General features: G+C 44.4%; 1 protein-coding gene across 3 annotated transcripts in view; it reads right to left on the reverse strand.

The window, feature by feature from the left end:
* Positions 1-21,274, reverse strand: part of zfpm2a (zinc finger protein, FOG family member 2a) — a 1,033,040-nt gene that overhangs the window by 425,807 nt on the left and 585,959 nt on the right. Inside the window, exon 1 of one of the 3 annotated variants that reach the window (XM_041189568.1) lies at positions 4,306-4,400. The exons of the other annotated variants lie outside the window; for them this stretch is intronic. The gene's annotated coding sequence lies outside the window, so the exon portion shown is untranslated. Of the gene's footprint in view, positions 1-4,305; positions 4,401-21,274 lie in introns of those variants that run through there. 3 annotated transcript variants of the gene reach the window in all.

Genomic DNA, 21,274 nt, shown 5'->3' on the forward strand with positions numbered 1-21,274 from the left:
CCCTGTCAACCACGGTGGGTGGAAAACATCAGTTAAGGAAGAAGGAGGACATGTCAGAAGAAATGTTTTTGAAAGTGGCATCATCAGAACAGATGCGACGGAGGCGAAGCAACTAAGAGAATGGGATGGAGTCCTTACAGGAAGCGGGGTATGAGGAGCTGTAGTCGAGGTAGCTGTGGGAGTCGGTAGGCTTGTAATGGATATTGGTGGACAGTCTATCACCAGAAATTGAGACAGAGAGGCCAATGAAGGGAAGGAAAGTGTCAGTGATGGAACATGTGAAAATGATGGAGGGGTGGAGATTGGGAGCAAAGTTAATAAATTTTTCCAGGTCTCAATGAGAGCATGAAGCAGCACCGAAGTAATCATCGATGTACCGGAGAAAGAGTTGAGGGAGGAGGCCCAAGTAGGACTGGAACAAGGAATGTTCCACATACCCCATAAAGAGACAGGCATAGCTGGGGCCCATGCGGGTACCCATAAACACACCTTTTATTTGGAGGAAGTGAGAGGAGTTAAAGGAGAAATTGTTCAGTGTGAGAACAAGTTCAGCCAGACGGAGGAGAGTAGTTGTGGATGGGGATTGTTTGGGCCTCTGTTCGAGGAAGAAGCAGAGAACCGCCAGACCATCCTGGTGGGGGATGGAGGTGTAGAGGGATTGGACATCCATGGTGAAGAGGAGGCGGTTGGGGCCAGGGAACTGGAAATTGTTGATGTGACGTTAGGTGTCAGAGGAATCACGGATGTAGGTGGGAAAGGACTGGACAAGGGGAGAGAGAAGGGAGTCAAGGTAACGAGAAATGAGTTCTGTGGGGCAGGAACAGGCTGACACGATCAGTCTGGCAGGAGAGTCCTGTTTGTGGATTTTGGGTAGGAGGTAGAAGCGGGCCATTCGAGGTTGGGCGACTATCAGGTTGGAAGCTGTGGAAGGAAGATCTCCAGAGGAGATGAGGTAAGTGACAGTCCTGGAAACAATGCTCAGTGGTGGGGTCATGGTCCAGGGAGTGGTAGGAGGAAGTGTCTGCGAGTTGACGCTCAGCCTCTGCGATGTAGAGGTCAGTGCGCCAGACAACAACAGCACCACCCTTGTCAGTGGGTTTGATGATAATGTTAGGGTTGGACCTGAGAGAACGGAGTGCAGTAAGTTCAGAGAGAGACAGGTTAGAACAGGTGAGAGGAGCAGAGAAATTGAGACAACTAATGTCACGCCGACAGTTCTCAATGAAAAGATCAAGAGAAGTTAAGAATCCAGAGAGAGGGGTCCAGGTGGAGGGAGAATATTGGAGGTGGGTAAAAGGATCCGTTGAATGGGGAGAGGACTCCTGCCCAAAGAAATGAGCACGGAGACTAAGGCGGCGGAAGAAGAGTTCAGCATTGTGCCGAGCCCGAAATTCATTGAGATGAGGGCATAAGGGTATGAAACTAAGTCCTTTGCTGAGCACTGAACGTTCAGCGTCGGAGAGGGGAAGGTCAGGGGGTATAGTGAATACACGGCCGGGGCTGGGATTGGAAGATGGGGTGGGGACGGAGGGGCAGGCATGGGTGGAGGGTCCTGGATGGGTGTTAGTGTCGATGAGTTGTTGGAGCTTGCGTTCCTTAGCACTTGAGAGAAAGAGAAAAAGTTTTTTGTTGAGGCGTTGGATGAGACGAAGAATAAAATGAAACTGGGGGCATGCGCAGCTTTGAAAAAGGGTGCGGCGGTACTGCTTGAGGAAGAGGTCGAGTGTGTTCATATGGCGGCACATGGCACTGAGTGTGGATCTCAGGATGCGACGGGAACAGCAGTCTGAGGAACGTTGTATGTCCCAGAGATACCTGTAATCCTGGGTGGGTTCAAAACATGAGGGATGGAATTTCAGTTGAAATCCACGTGGGGTAAATCGGAGACGGAGAAAGGAAATATGGCCGTGAAAGCGGGTTTTCGTAAACACCTTGTCAAACACCAGGAGAGAAATGGAAAGCAATGAAGGTGAACAAGGCAAAAGAGAGATATGAAAATCCTGACGGAGAGTAAAACAAAACTTCTTCAAGGTAGGCATTTCTTGAAGAGAAGTGGTAGTCAATTAAACACAGAGATAAAAGCAAAAAACTGCGGATGCTGGAAATCCAAAATAAAAACAGGAACAGAAATACCTGGAAAAACTCAGCAGGTCTGGCAGCATCGGCAGAGGAGAGCACAGTTGATGTTTCGAGTCGTCATGACCCTTCAACAGAACTAAGTAAAAATAGGAAAGGGGTGAAATATAAGCTGGTTTAAGGGGAGGGGGTTGTTGGGACAAGCAGCCAGTAATAGGTGGAGATAACCAAAGATGTCACAGACAAAAGAACAAAGAGTTGTTGAAAGTGGTGACATTATCTAAAGGAATGTACTAATTAAGAGTAGAAGGCAGGACAGACAAGGGACAGATAGCTCTAGTGGGGGTGGGGGAATACTAAAAGGTAGAGATAAACAATGGGTGGAAATACATTTAAAAATAATGGAAATAAGTGGGCAAAGAAAAATCTATGTAAATTATTGGAATAAACAAAAAGGAGGGAGAAGAAACAGAAAGGGGATGGGGATGAAGGAGAGAGTTCAAGATCTAAAATTGTTGAACTCAGTATTCAGTCCAGAAGGCTGTAAAGTGCCTAGTTGGAAGATGAGGTGCTGTTCCTCCAGTTTGTGTTGAGCTTCACTGGAACAATGCAGCAAGCCAAGGACAGACATGTGGGCAAGAGAGCAGGGTGGAGTGTTGAAATGGCAAATGACAGGGAGGTCTGGGTAATGCTTGCGGACAGATCACATCTGAAACTTGCCGTTTTAAAGAGTTGGAGTGCTATTTTTGCCATAAAAGAGGGCATATATTGAAGCATTGTGAAGTAAGATTGAAACAGGCTCCTAGGCAACAAACTAAGTTAATCAAAGTGCATAATGTGGAAGAACCAGAAACCACCAATTCTGATATTTACATTTAACGTAAAAGTAGAACGACAGAGCCAATCACTGTTATTCCGTAGGTAAATAGAAAGCCCTTAATGATGGAAGTGGACACTGGTGCTTCAATTGCTGGAGTGGGAGAGCATATGTTTGAATATTTAAACAGGGGTGCTCAACAACTGAAGTTGGAGCAGACTGCAGCCAAATTGAAAACTTATACTGGTAAAGCTATCCAAGTGAAAGGTATTACCACGGTACCTGTTTATTATAAGCACCGAACAGCACAACTCTCAGTGATGGTACTAGAAGGACCAACCTTTAATTCATGATTGGTTGAAAGAAATTAAACTAAATTGGTCTGAAATTTTCCACCCACAAGTAGGAGGACTGCCAAAGCTGCTAAGAAATATGACAAGGTTTGTCAAGACGAATTGGGGAGAATCAAAGGCCCACAGGCTAAGATCTATGTTGACTGGGAAGCAACTCCTAATTTCTTTAAAGCAAGGCCGGTGCCATATCCTCTGAGGGAAAAGGTTGACACTGAGTTGAACCGAATTGAAGAGAGTCTGGGCGTCATACAACTGGTTCAACTCTCAGAGTGGGCAGCACCTATAGTCCCTGTCTTAAAGCCAGATTAGACTATTCGGATCTGTGGGGACTATAAGCTAACAGTAAACAAAGCTGCCAAGTTGGACAAGTACCCTATCCCCAAGATTGAGGATCTCTATGCTAAATTAGCAGGAGAAACAACTTATACTAAACTAGATATGAATCATACCTGTCAGCAGCTGGAACTGGATGATACCTCCAGAGAGGTTGTGACCATAAACACCCACAAAGGGTTGAAACAATACAAGCATCTGCCCTTCAGTGTTTCTTTGGCCTGCATGATTTTCCAGAGGAGGATGGGGAGTTTGGAGAGAATACCTCAAGTCATGGTCTCCCTGGACGACGTCCTAATAGTGGGCTTCACAGAAGCTGAACACTTGGCTAATATGGAGGAAGTCTCGGAATGATTTTTGGAAGCAGAGATGTACTTAAAAAAATAAAAGTAAGTGTACCTTTCAGGCAAGTAAAGCAGTTTATTTGGGCCACCAGGTGGATTCCCAAGGGTTACACAAGGTAGAAGAAAAGGTTAAAGCTATTAAGGAAGCGCCGTCACCGAAAAACATCTTTGAACTCAAGTCATTCTTAGGTATGGTTAATTATTATGGTCAATTCCTATCCAACTTATCAATGGTCCTAGCCCCTCTACTCTCATTATTAAAGAAAAACCAGCGTTGAGTTTGGAAGTCACCCCAAGAAGAAGCCTTCATGAAAGTTAAACAACTCTTGCACTCTTCAAACTTGTTAGTACACTACAACTTGACAAAGCAACTGGTACTAACCCGCAACGCGTCCTCCTATGGTTTGGGAACAGTACAGTCACACAAGATGGACAATGCTTCAGAAAGGCTGATAGGCTACGTGTTCAGGACCTTTTCCATGGCCAAAAAAGGGCATTCGCAAACTGAGAAAGAAGGGTTATCGATTATTTTTGGAGCCAAAAAAGTCCATCAATACATATAGGCCCAACACTTTATGATAGTGTCTTACCACAAACCTCTCTTAGGTTTGTTCAGTGAAGAAAAAGCTATCCCTCCCATAGCTTCTGCACGAATTCAAAAATGAGCTCTAATTTTATCCTCATGTGAATACACTTTTGTGCACAGGCCAGGGATGCCAATGCTGGTGTCCTAAGTCACCTTCTTTTGCAGAAGAGCAATGAACATGACCGAATTCAGGTTGGGCTTTATTAGCGATGAATTTCCTGGTTTCTTCGTCAGTCTGCACAAGGCAGATAAGGAATTGGATGAATCATAATCCAGTCCTGTCGAGAGTGAGAAACGAAGTGTTGAAAGGATGGTCCCTGGAACCAGTCCCTGATGAATTGAAGCCATTCTTCACTTGAAGGAATGAACTGAGCAATCATGATGGTATCCTGTTATGGGCAGCTCCGTGCCTCAGGGAGATTTCTGCGCTCTTCTGCATACATGTGTGAAAGAGTGCAGGCCCTGACTCAGCCTACTCCCCTTGCCCGCACAGGGAGTGGACAGCACTTCTGGGTGCACGTTACACTGGGCAGGCCTTAACTGGCCCACCCATGTAAAATGGTGACGCACAGCCGATCAGCTACGTGCCCGCTTGCGCCCACTCCCGTTAAACCCGCTCCCCTAACGGGGAGAAAATTCTCCCCAATGACTATTTGACAAATACAAAATAGATCCCATCAACCTTTCATTGTATTGTGATGGCTCCTCCTCCCATACACAAATATTTTGGCTGTCTGAAACTCTCGGGGTGTGAAATGCAGCACTGCAGAATGCTTGCTGGCCAGATATACACCTTATTTGGAAAAAGGACTTTGGGCTGGTAACAGGTAGGCAGTCATGCTTTTTATGTGCTTTTAAAATGTAACAGCAGAAACTGTTCTGGAGCAGATACCATCAGAAAGACCATCTGACAAGCAATTAAGCCAGCTAGAAGATAACTACACAGCCGAGGTGATTAACAACTACACTTTGAAAGTGGCAGAACGAGTCTCCTCCTCAACCTGTTCCAACTTCAAGTACATCTGAGAGCCAACCTCTTGGCAATTCAACTACAAAAGCCTTGCAGCTAACTGAGAATCGTCTACTTTTACAAAACCTCCATTCCAACTAAAGCATCAATTCATCCAAGAAACTACAGGCCTGTTACAAAAGAGATTATAGTCATATAGTTTTAATCTTCACCTGTATCTAACCTTTGTGCGCCTGATAGTGTATATGGGTAGAATTTCCCCCCTGTTGGTGGGGGATGTTCAGGAGCAGGTGTGTGAAGGTGCGCCTTTAATCAGCGCCCCCATTGGGGGGGTGTGGCGCCATTTTACGTAGGTGGGCTATGCACTCCCTGAGTGGGCGGGGGGGGGGGTGCGGGGGTGGTGGGGATTCCCTGAGCTGAGAGTACGGTCTTTCGCGCACATGGCGCACTCATTTCTCTGGGGCTAAGTGCTGCCTCAGGGAGATCGGCTCCACATTAAAAAATGTTAAAAATAGAAAAAACTATTTCCCTAACATGTCCCCTCATGTGACACTGTCACATGAGTTGGGACATGTCCATCACTTTTAGTTACGCTTTTATTAAAAATTTAAAAGCCCACATGAAACTTCATGTGCCCATGGATGAGGTTTCATGCTTTTTCTTTAGCCTGTCAGGGCTCCTGGCCTGCCCACCAACCTTAAGGTTGGATGGACAAGTCCATTTATAACATTAAATACTTTGTCAATGGCCTTAATTGCACAGCTGATTCGGCTGAGCCCCTGCCAACCTGAAAATCAAAATGACATCAGGAGTTATTCCGCATCATTTTACGCATCAGCTAGCGGGCCCCGACCAGGATATCCTGGCCTATGTGTCGTGTTTTTAAACCTCTGGGGCAAGTGTGTGATAATAATTAATTTTCTTTATTTTTAAATTAAATTTAAATAAAAACTTGCTGCTAGAATCATTTAAATAGGGATAAATCACTCTGAGTGTAAGAAAACACACTAAAAACACTTTGATCACAGACAACAATAAAACACATATATCCTGTCTGTTAGAATGCTAAATGGTAAAATTTTAAAGGAGGTGCAAAAATAAAGAAATCTGGGGGTGTTTGTGCACAAATCTTTGAAGGTGGCAGGACAGACTTAACAAAGCAGTTAATAAAGCATATGGTATCCTGAGCTTTGTAAATAGGTGCATAGAGTACAAGAGCCAGGAAGTTATGCTAAACTTATATAAAAAGTAGATTGGACCCAGATACAATATTGGGTCCAATTCTGGGCATCACACTTTGGGAAAGATGTGAAAGCTCTGGAGAGGGTACAGAAGAGGTCTACTGGAAGATCCTAGGAAGCGCGGATCATAATTGTGTATAGACTGGAGAAACTGGGATTGTTCTCTTTCGAACAGAGAAAGATAAGAGGAGATTTGATAGGGGCCTTTAAAATCATGAAGGGTTTAGAAAGAGTAAATAAAAATAAGCTAGGTGGCACAGAATTAAGTTGACGGAGAAAAAAATTGCAGGAATATGGGAAAAGGCAGGGAGACTAACAGGGTTGCTCTTTGAAAGAGCCAGCTAAACTTGATGGCCTGAAGGACCTCTTTCTCTGCTGCATTTTTTTTTGATACTATGATCTCTGTTGTGAAAGAAAGGTGCTCAAGCATTGGTCCTTGCTGAATTACTCCCTAAAGACCCTCAATGTACCAAGGCTTCAGCAGTGAGCACTTTCCCCTACCCATCCTCCTTCTCCTCATAACTGTCCTGCTCTGCATGGCATCACCTTCTTCTTCCAGTCATGCTCAATTACAAGAGGAAACACGACCAGGCCACCCATGTCTGGAAGCAACCTTCTCAACATAAGTTTTTAAATCAACAAAAAAGCACTTGCCTACAAATCACACTACACTCTGGTGATTAATCAAGTTTTAGTCAATTATTAGAAAACTCCAAAAAAATATGTTTAATTGCACCAACAGCCAGAGTAAATAATCCAGCAACCAACCTGTAGGTAGGGTCCATGGTTCTTTTTTAAATAGAGGTGGGGTGGGGGTGGAATCCTTCATAACATCCAATATTGTGTTCAGCTACGCAAGATTAATACAGGGAACAGGTTGGATTGTGGAGTTAGAAAATTGCAGCGTTGGTGTCAAATTAGCATTACACACTGATTGATGTCACAACCTAAATGCTCTGTATGTGCTGGTGGTTATTATGTTTGCACCGCAAACCCCTTTACCAAGATGGCAATCAGTGTCATTTTGAACGTTAAGAGTGCTATGTAGCACCTAGAAAATGGGGGCTATAGAGCCCAATTCCTCCCCTCATGTGTGTAAGCAGACACACATTGATGCACATTTGCACACACAACTGAATCCAGATGTGTATTCACTTAAACAGACACATTCTTGTAGCTACATACACTTACACATTCATCTACTCATACACACATGTTCATTCACATGCTTAATGGCTTAGATTTTCACCGAGTCGGTGTGACAAGGCAGCCCTTTAAAAATGGTGGGCAGGTCCTGATTCCAGGATTCCCGATTCCATTGTGGGGTAAAAAGTAGAAGTTGAATGGAAACTGTAAATAGTACAAGGTTAGCAGTTTGTGGGAAGAGTGAACTTGAGGGGAGATGTAGAGTAATGGGTTAACTCTAATCATAGCTACTGAGTATGTACATAAGCAGCTTTGTCACAGTGTTGTCACTCACTGAAGGAAGAGGACTGAGAAGCATCGTAGAGAAAAGCTCCAGTGATGTATTGGTCTTACTTAACCTTTGTAGTTAGTTAGTTTGTAAATAAATGTGTTTTCAACAAAAGACAAAGAACAAAGCAAAGTACAGCACAGAACAGGACCTTTGGCTCTCCAAGCCTGCACCGATCATATTGCCCGCCAACTAAAACATTTTGCACTTCCGGAATCCATATCCCTCTATTCCCATCCTATTCATGTATTTTTCAAGCTACCTCTTAAACACCACTATCGTACCTGCTTCCACCATCTCCTCTGGCAACGAATTCCAGACACTCTGCGTATAAAACTTGCCCTGCGCATCTCCTCTATAGTTTTCTCCTCTCAACATAAATCTATATCCCCTTGTAATTGACTCTTCCACCCTGGGAAAAAGCTTCTATCTACTCTGTCCATGCCATTCATAATTTTGTAAACTCCTATCAAGTCGCCCCTCAATCTCCGTCGCTCTAGTGAGAACAATCCGAGTTTCTCCAACCTCTCCTCCAACCATTGCCTCCAGCAAGATTCCTTCTAGGGTAAGATGTTAACGAATTTCAAGATAAAACCACAATAACAGGCCACCAACCCCCATGTGGCCCCTCTGATTTTTGGGAGTATCTTTAAAGGTTGCAGGCTGGTCCCTATCAAAAGCTCACATCCGGCACCCCCGACCTGGCTGGCTCCATTGCAGAGATAGGCCCGTTCTACTCCTCTGCAATTTTCATGTAGTTGGACCAGGTTTTTAAAGGGTCATGGTTTACAGCCCCTCAGAGGAGTTGTGAACACTAGTGTGCGTGAGGCGACCTTTTAAAAGGCAAGTTCAAAAGGTCCTCCTCATGCCCCCATGCCAAGTTCTGCCCATCCACTTTCCCATGGCCCCTCATGCCCCCATGCCATGTTTTGGCACTTCCATGCCCATTGACCCATACACTATCTAGAACCAATGATCCCTGTAATGACAGAAGGATATGTAAAAAATTTTTTAAAAAACATATAAAGCTTTCTCCTATGTTGAAAGAAAAGACATTTCACTAGCTAATAGAAGTGTCAATCATCCAGATGCTTCAAAGTATCAATAACATAAACGCAAACTCTTTAAAACACTTAATGTTGTGTAAACAAACATTGTGAAATTGACAGCAGAGATCAGGGAGCAAGAGCTGTTAATCAAACAATGTTTTCTCTGGGGCGCTGGCATTTCAACAAGACCTACAGACATCTGGGCTCTCCGCCAATCATACAAAACGAGGCTTGGCTGAGAGCCCAGAGATCCATTAAGGTTAATGGGCATGGAAGTGCCATAGCTTGGCATGGAGGGGCATGAGAGGCCATATGGGGGTGGGTGGTCTGTTATTGCGGTTTTATCTCAAAATTCGTTAACTTCTTACTCTAGAAGGAATCTTGCTGGAGGCAATGGTTTTTTGTTGAAAACACATTTATTTACAAACTAACTATTTACAAAGGTTAAGTAAGGCCAAGGCATCGATGGTGCTATTCTCTAAGATGCATATCAGTCCTCTTCCTTCAGTGAGTGACAACACTGTGACAAAGCTCCTTATGTACGTGCTCAGTAGGTATGATTAAAGTTAATCCATTACTCTATATCTCCCCCAAGGTTCACTCTTCCCACAAACTGTTAATCTTGTACCACAGTTCCATCCAACTCCTTCCCTCACAAAACCCCCGCCCCAAGTCACTTCCACCAAAGGCGTCAATCCCCAACAGTTCTTGGCTCTCTTGCAGGACCTGTAAGATGTCCATGTTCCCTTTTCATCCCCTTGGCAGGCAAAAACATTGGTTGAGTGGGATAGCAGCTTCTCATGACAGCTGACTCCTGGGCTGTGACACTTACGATGACTTAAATGTAAAGGCAGTGAAGACCAATCAAGGAAAACTGATTCAAGAGAGAACTCTCCAAAACTTGAATGAGCCCCTGAAAGGGAAGACAACAGGCTGAAATTCTCCCTCTCAGATGCATTGCGCACTGGGGAAAGGTGAAAACACAGGCTGGGCAAAATGAAGCACTTTGAGCTGGTATGAAGAACTTTTCAGCTGTATCATTTACTGTTGCTATGATGACAAGAGAAGTATTCAATGTGTGAGTGAGGAATAAATCTGAAAGACCTAAAGAAGAACATAGAACATTTTGAAGGCGCTGCTGCAGATGAGGAAAGGATGGCTTCAGTACTACACTTAGGGTAGGAATTTCTCTTTCTCTTGCTTCAGCGTCAGGCTGCTCCCCTGCATATAATAAAGGGTGAGATTTTCCGGCATTGCCCGCCACCAAGATCATCCAGTCCTGCCGAAAGTCAATGGTGCTTTGGCTGGGCCACCGAATCTCCCACGGTGGGTCCCACCATGACGGGGCCAGAAAATTCCTACAGAAAGTAGATTTGCACCATCATCAACAATGGAACAAACTTCAAGATCGGGATCTATAGGAAATTTCCACGTAGTACTCTGGGCCTGCAGACTTACTTGAAAGTTCAACATCAGCATCAGGTGTTTGTACTCCAAGAACCTCAGTAGTAATAGGAAAGGCCACTAGTGTCACTATTTGTTCAGATAGCTGCTCTGTTGTCAACTCTTTCGTCAGATGCTGTAGCTATTTGTTTAGATGCAGTATGGTATTTTTACACTGCTGTACTGCAATATGTTCACTTTCCTTTGTTCCACCATTTCTAATGTGTAAATCCCTGTCCGTGGCTTAGTAGTACTGTGTGACTTCTGATAGCTGGCTTTGTAGATCAGCCTTCTTTTTTAGGTAGTTAGACTTCTCCAACTCATGCTTAATTTTAATATTTTCAATATTGATGCTCAACTTTAAGTTTTTCTAAGGTACTCTTCAGCTGTAGAAGCCCTGTAGTTTGGACCTCTGCTTCTTTACTGAAAGAAAGCTTAAATGCTTCCATGGTTTGCTGATGCGATCCTAGTGAGGGCTCTAACTTACAGTTGTATGGATTAATAACCTTTATCACCTGGAATAAGCAGAGAAATTCACCTCTTTATTACCTTCAACAAAATGGTAATTCTCCCCAAAAGAGTCAACAAAGACTTCAAGGTAATTGGCAGTAGAGTCAAAGAATGTAGTCCAGGACCTCTTCTTTGAACAGGTCATCTGCCTCTGCGACAGCTTTATTCACTTGCATTATTTTCTGAACGTGCAAATTAAAGTCTATAATATTGTCTTGTGGGTGGTCACCATCATTCATGGTGCATCCTGTTCCCGCTTCTTCTAGATTGTCCCCAAGGAGAAGTGAAAAATCTGTAATATCCTCCTGTGGTCCTTGGAGTTGAATAAAGGATGGTTGCAGTCTCATCTTATTCAGCCATGAAACTCTGTCAGATAACATTGAGACACCAGCTCCTGTGCCTAGCTTGAATTTGGTCAGGTGCCCATTTACATCAATGTCAGCCCTCCAATACTGGTTTTTATTTTCCTTTACTTCTCCTAGGAAGATGACTTCCTGATTGTTGAAGTCTTGAATTTCTCTAATGGAGGTTCCTTCAGTAGATTTCTCCTTTCTGTGTGGTAAAAACATATTTCCTGGAATGGCAGTCCACTTTAAAATGCCTTAAATTGCCACAGCCATGGCACTGTGCAATTCAGGCAGGGCATTCTTCTTGCCTGTGGACCTTCTTCTCACCACAGTGGGGACATTGGAAAGTGGCATTGGGCACCTTTTCAGGTGCTGAAAAAGGCACCTGGTTTTTCCCTGGTTGCTGCCTTGCTATACTTTTGATTTTACAACCCACAAATTAAACAACTTCATTGGGCTGTTCTTGGGAAATTTCCTACCCATTTCTGACAAAAGCCTTATTCTGCCTTGGCTCTTTGGACTGTCTGGTCAGTTGTACAGCTTTGCTTAAAATTAAGTCTTCCTGAGATTGTAAGAAGTCAGAGAGATTCTCATGTAAAACACCAATGCCTATTCTATTTCTGATCAGGTCGTCTTTTATTGTTCCATACTCTCAATTTCTGGCTAGGTAGTATTATTCATTGATGAATGAGTCAATCCTTTCACCCTGTTTTTGACTGCACTGATTAAATTTTGCCCCCTCAATGACACTGAGTCAAGGTCTCCGATGACATCTTCATAGGAGGCTGTCTCTTTGTTCACTGCAAGTCAGGCCAGCACACATTGTTATACATGCTGTTGGGGAGCATAGGAGACAAAGTGCTAACTTGATCTTTGTTCCTTTTACTTGCAAGACCTGAGGCATTGTGGTGCCAGGTAAAACATCTTTGCCAATTTTGCCATTGCTCAGCCTGTCTGAGGCCCTCTATATTTTGAGATGATTCTGATAGGGGCAAAGTAGTAGCTATTTCTTATCCCGATTCAAAGTTGTCTTTTCCCATACTGCTGTTTTGCCAGCCATTGGGCTGCCCTTGTTATTTCGTTGTCTCCAGTGTGGTTGCTGGGATGGCCTTGAAGTCCTTCATCTGCTCAGATGCACTGTTGCTGGACTTCACTTTAGGCTTTTAATGTCATTTTCTACTGTTTCTCTGTGGATGTAGTCACAGTTACTATGTGTTATCATGGGATCTTGGGATTCGTTAGCTTCTTACTCTAGAAAGAATCTTGCTGGAGGCAACGGTCTTTTGCTGAAAACACATTTATTCACATACTATTTACAAAAGTTAAGTACATCCAAGACATGCCTGGAGCTACTCTCTAAGATGCTTCACAGTCCTCTTCCTTCAGTGAGTGACATCATTGTGACATAGTTCCTTAGGCATGTGTTCAGTGGTTATTATTAGAGTTAACTCTTTACTTTACAGGTGAAAGGGCAGAGCCTGGCATAAGGGGCATAAGGGACCATGTGGGGTGGGTGGAAGGGCAGAGCTTGGCATGAGGGGCCATGGGGGAGGTGGGGGGCATAAGATGACTTGGATGGGGCACGGGGAGTGTTTGGAGAGTGAGATGGTGTGAGGGGTGAGTGCTGGAGGGCCTTTGTGATTTTATTTTAATTGGGACAAAGTCCTACAGCCTGCTTAAGCATTGGCAGCCGCTGTGGCTGCCTCCAAACTTTTTGCTGGGTTGATTCCAGCCTGCACCTGCACCCCCGGCAATGAAAATCCCGCCTTTGCAATCACTTTCTCGTGTGGTATGTGGGCTGAGCTGGGAATTTTCCTGATACCCACTCCCCACCTCCAGGATCAAAATCCAGGCCAATATCACCCATTTCATCAACACCTAGGCCAATATCACCCATTTCATCAACACCTATTATGTGCCAGCAACAAGTACTTGAAAAGAGGAGAATTCCAGCATTTTGGAACATAGAATGCAATAGAATGAGCTCCTCACTTGACATTCATATTTTCATCCTCATATCGACACCTTTTGTTACTGCTATTTCTTTCAAACCACCATTTTTGTTTTAGGTTAACAAGCAAGTGAAAGTCAGTTGTGAACTAGACCAGTGAACACTAAGGGGATGATTTCAGCAAAATGACATGGCCTTTCACATTGTGTATCTGCCATTACTATGAAGGAAGTATAAATAAGTTGGTGTTAGTTGGAATTGAAGCAATGTCCTTCCCCACCTGTGATTCTGGCCTGACCAGCTTTGAATTGACAGTAAAGGAATAAAGTTGAGAAATGTTTCAAAAATTCATATTGTGAGTCTCAGTTTATTGCAGTTCCAATTGTTATTTCTGTACCTGCTTTTACTAATTAAATCTTCAAGCTGAAAATTCATCCTGTATAACAACAACTTGTATCTGTATAGTAGCTTTTCATTAGTAACTGTCCCAAAGCATATCAGAGCATTGAAAGTAACCTATCACTGATAGAGACAAAGATAGGGGAAGGGTTAAGGGACATTACATTAGCATGATCAGAAACAGAGATTTCGAGGAGGCCTTTGAAATAGGAGAGGTATCAACCTGTAGGGATTTAGGGAAAAAGTTTAATGGGTCAGGCATTAAATCATTTTTGTGCTAATGCTCAAAGCATTACAGCAATTGAAAACAACATATAAGCACTTAATGCCAAGTTCAACACTCTCTTGATGTGATACAAACGAGGAAGGTGCAAAGTTCAATCACTGGAATGAGTCAAGTGATATGAAATAAGATTGCAACAGGAAGCCTATAATCGGACTCAACATCCCTTAGCTAGGGAGGAACTTGACTGTTCTCCTTTTCCAAGTGTACATGTATGGATGTCATATAAGAACAGGATTGGGATCAGTAGTGACATATGGCCAGGAATTTCCTGGAGCTATTCCTGTTCTGTTATAGTAACCTCATTGGATGGGTGGTGGAAAGCGTTTACACACATAAACCTGATTTCTGCTATATTTCCTGTGACAGAGATGGAGTAAGTCCAAGGAAAGTCTCAATCCTAGTCAAAAGCCTATCTTGAATCATATGTACAGTAGAATTACTTCCAACATTAAATAACTCATTTACAACAAGAGTCATTGTGTGGCCAAATGTCTTATTTCTAAGGTTGAACAAATGGACAAGAATGGACAAATATTAGGTAAAACACAGGGCATGGTACACTGAATGGAAGGAGTCTTCAGCCCATTTCAAAACTTGGCACTGAACAAAGTTTGGTATGCAGGTAACGGGTTGGGTGCGGTTTTCCTACAAATAATATGTATTCTTGAGTTGGTATAAGTGGTATGTAAGTGTGCTGTATGAGGGAGTATTAGTTATTCATTCATAGGATGTGGGTGTCGCTGGCTAGGCTGATATTTATTGTACATCCCTAATTATCCTTGAGAAGGTGGTGGTGAGCTGCCTTCTTGAACTGCAACTGTCTATGTGGTGTAGATACATCCACAGTGCTGTTAGGCAAGGATTTCCAGGATTTTGGCCCAGCAACAGTGAAGGAACGGTGATATACGTCCAAATCAGGGTGGTGTGTGGCTTGGAGGGGAACTTCCAGGTGGTAGTGATCCCATATGTCTGTTGCCCTTGTCCTTCTAGATGGTATTGGTCATGGGTTTGGAAAATGCTGTCTATGGAGCCTTGGGGAGTTCCTGCAGTACACCTTGTAGGCGGTACACACTGCTGCCATTGTACATCAGTGGTGGAGAGAGTGAATGTTTGTGGAAGGGGTGCCAATCAAGCAGGCTGCTTTGTCCTGGATGATGTCAGGCTTCTTGAGTGTTGTTGGAGCTGCACTCATCCAGGCAAGTGGAGAGTATTCCATCACAGTCCTGACTTGTGTCTTGTAGATAGTGGACAGGCTTTGGGAGTCAGGAGGTGAGTTATTCACTGTAGGATTCCTAGCCTCTGACCTGCTTTTGTAGCCACGATATTTAGAAAGCTAGTCCAGCTCAGTTTCCGGTCAATAATAACCCCAGGATGTTGATAGTCAGGGATTCAGCAATGGTAATGCCATTGATTGTCAAGGGGCGATGATTAGATTCTCTCTTGTTGGAGATGGTCATTGCCTGGCACTTGTCTGGCATGAATGTTTCTTGCCACTTGTCAGCCCAAGCCTGGATGTTGTCCAGGAGTTTTTGCATTTGGACATGGACTGCTTCAGTATTTGAGGTGTCGCAAATTGTGCTGAACATCATGCAATCATCAGAGAACATCCCAACTTCTGATCTTATGATGGAAGGTCATTGATGAAGCAGCTAAAGATGGTTGGGCCTAGGACACTACCCTGAGGAACTCTTGCAGTAATGTCCTGGAAGTGAGGTGATTGCCCTCTAGCAACCACAATCATCTTGCTTTGTGCTAGGTATGACTCCAACCCGTGGAGAGTTTTCACCCTGATTTTCATTTATTCCACTGTTGCTAGGGCTCCTTGATGCCACACTCAGTCAAATGCTGCTTTGATGTCAAGGGCAGTTACTCTCACCTCATCTCTGGGGTTTAGCTCTTTTGTCCATGTTTGAACCAGGTAGTGAGTTCAGGAACTGAGTGGCCCTGGCAGAACCCAAACTGAGCATCATTGAGTAGGTTATTGCTAAGCAAGTGCCGCTTGATAGCGCTGTTGAAAACCCCTTCCATCATGTTACTGATGATCAAGAGTAGACTGATGGGGCAGTAATTGGCCGGGTTGGATTTGTCCTGCTTTTTGTGTGTAGTACATACCTGGGCGATTTTCCACATTGCCGGGTAGATGCCAGTGTTTTAGATATACTGGAACAGCTTGGCCAGGGGTGTAGCAAGTTTTAGAGCTCAAGTCTTCAGTACTATTGCAGGAATATTTTCAGGGCCCATAGCCTTTGCCTTCAGCCATTTCTTGATATTATGTGGAGAGAAATGAATTGGCTGAAGACTGGTATCTGTGATGCTGGGGATCTCCAAAGGAGGCCAAGATGGATCATATATTTGGCTTTTCTTGCTGAAGACTGTTGCAAATGCGCAGCTTTGTCTTTTGCACTCATGTGCTGGGCTCCTCCAGCATTGAAGATGGGGATATTTGTGGAGCCTCCTTCTCCAGAAAGTGGTTTAATTGTCCACCACCTTACACGACTAGATGTGGCAGGGCTGCAAAGTTTAGATCTGATCCGCTGGATGTGGAATAGCTTAGCTCTGTCTATCACTTGGTGTTTGGCATGCAAAGCATCCTGTGTTGTAGCTTCACCAGATTGACACATAATTTTTAAGTATGACTTATGCTGCTCCTGGCATGCCCTGCTGCACTCTTCACTGAGCTAGGTTGATACCTGGCTTGGTGGTAATGGTAGAGTGGGTGTTATGCTGGGCCACTAGGTTACAGATTGTGGCTGAGTACAATTCTACAGCTGCTGAGGACACGCAGTGCCTCATGGTTGCCCAGTCTTAAGCTCCTAGATCTGTTCGAAATTTATCCCATTTAGTACGTTGGTAGTTCCACACAATACGATGGAGGGTATTCTCAATGTGTAGATGGGACTTTGTCTACTCAAGGACTGTGCGGTGGTCACTCCTACCAATACTGTCATGGACAGATGCATCTGCAGCAGGCAGATTGGTGAGGATGAGGTCAAGTATGTATTTCCCTCCTGCTGGTTCCCTCACCGGCTGTTGCAAACTCAGTCCAACAGCTAAGGACTCGGCCAGCTCGGTCTGTACTTGTGCTACCGAGCCACTCGTGGTGATGGACATTAAAGTCCTCACCCAGAGGACATTAATGACCCATCACCAAGAGTACATTCTGCACCCTGCCACCATCAGTGCTTCCTCCAAGCAGTGTTCAACATGGAGGAGTACTGATTCTTCAGCTGAGGGAGGATGGTACATGGTAATCAGAAGGAGGTTTCCTTGCCCATGTTTGGCCTGGTGCCATGACACTTCATGGGGTCTGAAATTGATGCTGGGGACTCCCAGGGCAACTCCTTCTTGACTGTATACCACTGTGCGGCCACCTCTGCTGGGTCTCTCCTGCCGTTGGGACAGGGCATACCCAGGGATGGTGGTGGTGGAGTCTGGGCAATGTAAGGTATGGTTCCGTGAGTATGACAATGTCAGGCTGTTGCTTGACTAGTCTGTGGGACAGCTCTCCCAATTTTGGTACAAGCCCCCAGATGTTAATAAGAAGGATTCTGCAGAGTTGACAAGGCTGAGTTTGCCAGGTTAATGCTGGGTGGTCCATCCGGTTTCATTCCTTTTAGGCTTTTTAGTGGTTTCATACAACTGAGTTGCTAGCTAGGCCATTTCAGAGGGCATTTAAGAGTCAACCATATTGCTGTGGGTCTTGAGTTACATATAGGCCAGGCCAGGTAAGGAAACAGATTTCCTTCCCTAAAGGCATTAGTGAACCAGATGGGTTTTTATGACAATCAACAATGGTTTCACGGTCATCATCAGATATTTAACTCCAGATTTTTATTGAATTCAAATTCCTAATGGTGCGATGCCTCCCAGGCTTCAGGAATGTCCTCAAAACATCCCTAAAGAGGTCAAACAGCCTTACTGAATCATTGAAGTTCCTGGATTGTGATTGACCAAAATGGATAAGGCTCATTTGGGATGGCGCCAACCATATTGAGACACTTTGTCAGGAATATGTAGATGCAAAGTCAAGGCATCAGAGAAAGCACATGCACAAATGTCGCAACAACTCATCTACCTGACTCACCAAGCACCACCTGCCCGCATGTGGCAGTCTGGAGATCATGCATTGGACTTAGCAGCCATCTCAGATCCCATCAAACTGGAGTAAAAGCAAGTCATCCTCGATCCTGAGAGACTCTCTAAGGAGGAGGAGAAGAAGTAATTGCCTCCTAGGTGCCAGGGTAAGGAGCATAATGAAGCAAGTGCAGAGGCTCCTGAAAAAGGAGGTGTAACATCCAGATGTTACGGTCCATACTGCAGCCAACAACTTAGGGTAAAATAGGATTCAGGACTAAAAAATGAGTCCCAGCAATTAGGAAGTACATGAAAGGTGCAAGACCTCAAAGATAATCATAAGATCAATCATATTATCACCAATGCCACACACTAGCCAGTACAAGAACAAATAGGGGAGATTAACGTATTATGTAAGAAGAAACGGCTCAGATTCCTAGAATATTGGACATGTTCTGGGACATCGGAATTGTACTAATGGGTCTAGCCGCACCTAAACAGTGTTGGGACCTATGTCCTCAGCAGCAGTTAACCAGAGTTTGGAGTATTTCTAATATATTGACAAGAGGGGTAGGCAGTTTAAAGGGAATTCATGATAAGGAAACAAAAAGGTTGAAAGGATTTAAACAGAATTTTATGCATGATATATATTACGTACGTACACACATGCATGCCAGTAAAGTGCAAGAAACAAAATTAGGATTGAAACATTATAATATAATAGCAGTAACTGAAAAATGGTTGTATCTGGGTCAGAGAAAGAAGAAAATGAGTTGGGATGATGATATTAGTTAAAGACAACATAATGGCATTCGAGAATAAATATTTAAAGAGAGAAATAGTCCAAACAGAAACCCTTTGGACAGAGCTGAGGAATAGCAAGGAACTTTTCTTAACTAACAGTGCATTATAAATAACCGAACAGTGTGTAACATGCAATTTAAGCACATAAACTGACAAAGATTATAAAACAAGGGGTGGAGTCATCCGTGCCAACTGGCGCCGGGCCTGATCGGTGGCATGAGCGGACAACATGGCGAAAAGGCCAAAAATCGGTTTCACAAAGTCGTGAAACCAGTTTGCGATTGTCTGCTAAGCCCTTCAATGGCGGGCCATGCTTCCAGCCATCAGAGGTGGGGAATCTCATAGTAATACATCTGCATATCATTATAAGGTTAGCCCGCCGGATTCATCCCTCACGCTGGATCGTTCACCCATGTGTTTCACATAAGTGACGTACACTTGGCAAGCTTACACTTTGCTCGGGACTTTGAGGTTTTTTTGCCTATCTTACTTTGGCAGCACTTGCAGTCATCAGCGCCAGGCTTACAAACAGGGGGGCTCAGGGGCAGGTCTCTACCTACCAGGCCAGCTATAAGGCTGGGGTGGCTTTGTATGACTGCAGGGCTAGGGCTTGCTTGGGGCAAGGGGAGAAGTGGCCTCAGGCAAGGGAAGAGGCTGCAGGGTGAGGGCTACACTGAGGAAGGGGGTATCCCAGTGTTTGTGTGGGGGCACAAGCTGATCTGTTCAAGTGGCCTCAAAATGGTGAGGGCTAAGGAGGTAGTCTCCAGAGCAGATGAAGCCAGATGGAGATGTGAGGGTGTGTGTGACATATTGAGTAGTGATGTCCCTTGAGGGAGATGCCAGTGAATGTGTGATGGGCTTGAGTGTGAGGGTATAGATGGTTGCCTTACCCTGGCAGCACGGATGAGATCATTCATTCTCTATCTGCATTGGATGGGCAACCTGTTCTGTGCAGCATTGACACTGATCACCACTGCCATCACCTACCAAGCCTTGGTGATAATGTTGCTGCCCCTCCTGTGGCCAGAGTGGGGCTACAGGGCATCATAGCGGGCACCACAGCATCCAAAAATCACTTGAGGGACAGGGCACTAAGCCTGGGGACTGCTGTCTTCTTGCCTTTCGGGGCCATGTCTTACTTGCAGCAGTCCTGGGCTGGAAGCACTAAAAGGCTGGACTTTAAATGTGATGCCCGACATGATGAAGTGGCGAGGTGATGGCAGGGCAGATGAACCAGAGTCCACCCACCATGAAAATGGCATGCTTCCCGGGAATGCATAATTAATACGGCAGGTTTGGGACAATACATCATGAAAAGCCGCCATTGCAGCCGGCAGGTAAAACATCGTGCAAATCTGAGACGATTCTATCCAAGGTTTGTTTATTCCACTGGCATCAAAGCAGCATCAAACTTCAAAAAAAAGTGTAACTCCAAGAAACAAACTACTTGCAGAGAATATTCACTGCTGATACTCCAGATCTCTGTGATGAAAGCAAAAACCTGCGGATCCCGGAAATCCAAAACAAAAACAAAAATACATGGAAAAACTCAGCATGCCTGGCAGCATCTGCGGAGAGGAACACAGTTTTGCTCCAGATCTCTGTCTTCTTCAGGCCCTCAGCTCCTCAATGCAGTCACTAGCCAGACTTGTTCTGCTGCCCTGCTCCTGGCTGCAGTCCTGTTCTCTTACACACTCTCTCATAAGGTTTTTCAGATTCAGGAGTGCTGCCGGTTGGTTTGACTAGGTTTCCAATTCCCTAAGCCAGTCTCACGGGCTTCAAGCTACCATAGGCTCCTGCCACGTTGCCACTCACAAACCCTGGATTTTGTCCTGTGCTTTTTCCCTCGCCTCACAGCATCTGTCTCCTTCACTCAGCTTACCAAAGACACTACTCCTTGCGTGGAGGGGCCCACAGAGGCTGACCAATTCCCTTGCTTGTGGTCTCCCCCAACATCGCCGCCTACTGCCAGAGGGTCCACTACTGTGGAAAAGTGGAAAACACTGAGGATCACATTTATGCATAGGTTAAAGAGATAAGACGTAATAATAGAACAATAATGGTACTCAATTGTATTATCCAAAAATAAGCTAGGACAAAAAAAATGTTTGTGCTGTACAAAGAGATTTTTTTGAAGTGTGTTGTTTACACAATCAATATGTTATTACTCTAACAAGAAAGGAAGAACTTCTTAACCTGTTTCTTGGTAATAAAGCA

Source organism: Carcharodon carcharias, chromosome 6, assembly GCF_017639515.1.
Source record: "Carcharodon carcharias isolate sCarCar2 chromosome 6, sCarCar2.pri, whole genome shotgun sequence".
NCBI classification, from domain to species: domain Eukaryota; kingdom Metazoa; phylum Chordata; class Chondrichthyes; order Lamniformes; family Lamnidae; genus Carcharodon; species Carcharodon carcharias.